Genomic DNA, 2,578 nt, shown 5'->3' with positions numbered 1-2,578 from the left:
ATGTAGATATAGATGATAGATATAGAATATATGATATAGGTGATATAGAGATACAGATGATCTACATGATATGGATGACACAGATGATATACATAGATATACAAATTATATATATATATATATATATATATATATATATATTCATCACAATTTCACTGCTTTCATCCTATCCTTCCTATTTCTTTCTCATTAAAATCAACCTTTTGAGTATAAATTCTTTTGTTAAAATAAGAATCTTCTTACTTAAATTCATTATTTCTTTTATTGTTTTATTGATAAGGCTTATAAGATCTTTCATATATTTTTTTCCAAACATTCTAAATTCATACTTTTACAAGTAGATTTTGACAAACATTTCATACCATTCTATTAAGATGAAGTCATGGGTCATGTTATGTCTTCATGAAGCTGAGAATAGTGTGACCATTTATACATGAATAGATCACTAAATTTTCTAGTGACTAAACCTATAAATGAGAGAATGTTATAGATACTGGGAACAAAGGAAAAATTGAGTACCCTATTTTCTATAAAATAAGCTCTCTATAAATATGAAAAATGCCCAAAGGCTGGCATAAAGATAATTCTAAAGTCTAGAAATGTATGTGTCCTCCACCCAGCTTTGAGCAGGCCTGAAAGACCTTGTTTACCACAATAGACCAAATAATAGGACCTAGGTGGAGTTACCCACCTTGGCTGCAAGTACAACCTGCTACAGGAATTTAGAAGAATAAACTGCCCGCTGATCTTGCCTTGAGACATTTCCAGCAGTGACTAAAAATGGGTTCCCTCACCCATCTCTGGCTGAAACAAGAAGGGGTTCAGTGGGGCTTTCCCTTTAAATTAGAAGAGCTGAGTATTAAACTTCAAGCCTTGATCAGAGAACTTTGTCTTGGCTTCATGTTTTTCTCGCCCTTCCATCCCTTTCTTCATTTCCAGCCCCACTTTCAGGTGAACCCAGTTGGTCCGTGGCCACAGGCAGTTATAAATTTGGAACACGATAAAAGCATAAACAGCCTGTAAATGGATATAGGCACTAATGCTAATTTTGTTTAGTAAGATAGACTAACTACATTAGATTTTTTTCTCCATACCTTTTATTCACTTGCATCTGCTAAATATCTGTTGAAACAAAATAAAATGATTTCTGAATATAAATTCAAATGGTCCTTAACATGACCAAATATACTGACTGCCCCATAACTGCAAAAGCCTTAGCAAGTGAAGCAGGATAGCAAGTAAGAACTGTCTGTGAATGAATTATACAGACCTCTTCATTAAGAAGGAAAGAGTTGTGTATTGTAATTATGATAGCTTAATGAAAATTATCTCCCACAAAATCAGGATTTTTTCACCCTTGGTCCATAGGTGATGATGCTATTTATGGAAATTTTATTCTGGGTAGCCTTTGTATAAAAAGTGCATCAGTGTAGGTGAACATTGATATTTCATATCCTCGGCCCACTTCCACATTGATATTTCTATTTCATTCTTATGATAAAGATGTGATTTCTTGTGCTTTCTTGGAAGCACATATACCAAAATTGGGATGATACAGAGAAGATTATCATGGCCCCTGTGAAGGATGTCACTTGAATTTGTGAAGCATTCCATATGTTCGGACTGTTGGTTTGTGTATGGAGGGACAAGAAGGCAGAAGGGAAACTATTTGAATAAAAGAAGAAGCTCAGAAGATGTAAGGGCAAAAACAGCTATACAGGCTTTCAATATGATTGAATTACTTTATATACATTTATTAAAATGTCACAACAAAATTCACCATCTTGTTAAATTAATAAGTGGTAATGAAATATGTTTCTTAAAAACTAAAAACATATTATCTCTCAACTTTCCCTTTGACTGCCATGCATACTGCTTTCTGATGTTCCTCCTTACTGAGATGGATTCCTATCCCTCAGTAACTATAAGCTACAAACATAACACTATTATCTTTAAGTAATCTTTAGTCATTGTGTGTTAATTCAGAAAGATAAAGGTATTTAATATACCATTCAACAATAATAAATAATGGTACAGAGTAATCAAGAGTAAAATGTTATAAGTGCCATATGCTTATAAAAATTCAATTCTGTTGACAGTCAGGTTCATTACATTTTTATTGGATATTTTCTTTATTTACCTTTCAAATGTTATCCCTTTTCCCAGTTTCTTCCCCCAGGAAACCCCTATCCCATCCCCCATCCCCCTGCTTCTAAGACAGTATTCTCCCAACCACCCTCCCACTCCTGCCTCTCTGCCCTTGTACTCCCCTACACTGGAGCATCGAGCCTCACAGGATCAAGAGCCGCTTCTCCCACTGATGCCCAACATTGCCATCCTCTGCTTCATATGCAGCTGGAGCCATGTGTACTCCTTGGTTGGTGTTTTAGCTCCTGGGAACTTTGTAGGGGTCTGGTTGGTTGATATTGTTGTTCTTCCTATGGGGTTTCAAGTCCCTTCAGGTCCTTCAGTCCTTTCTCTAACTCCTCCATTGAGGACCCTGTGCTCAGTCCAATGGTTGGAAGCGAGCGTCTGCCTCTTTAATTGTTAGGCTATGTCAGACTCTCTCAGGAGACAG

At 35.9% G+C, this 2,578-nt stretch overlaps 1 non-coding gene across 1 annotated transcript; it reads left to right on the top strand.

Annotated features, from left to right (window-relative positions):
• Positions 1-1,515: 1,515 nt before the first annotated feature.
• Positions 1,516-1,620, top strand: LOC114619530. Its single transcript, XR_003711169.1, has one exon. It is a non-coding gene; the product is annotated as a U6 spliceosomal RNA (small nuclear RNA).
• The last annotated feature ends 958 nt before the right edge of the window (positions 1,621-2,578 follow it).

Source organism: Grammomys surdaster, unplaced genomic scaffold, assembly GCF_004785775.1.
Source record: "Grammomys surdaster isolate TR1022 unplaced genomic scaffold, NIH_TR_1.0 150, whole genome shotgun sequence".
In the NCBI taxonomy this organism is placed as follows: Eukaryota; Metazoa; Chordata; class Mammalia; order Rodentia; family Muridae; genus Grammomys; species Grammomys surdaster.
Note: the sequence above shows the minus strand (reverse complement) of the source record. Positions and strands in the feature narration are given on the sequence as shown.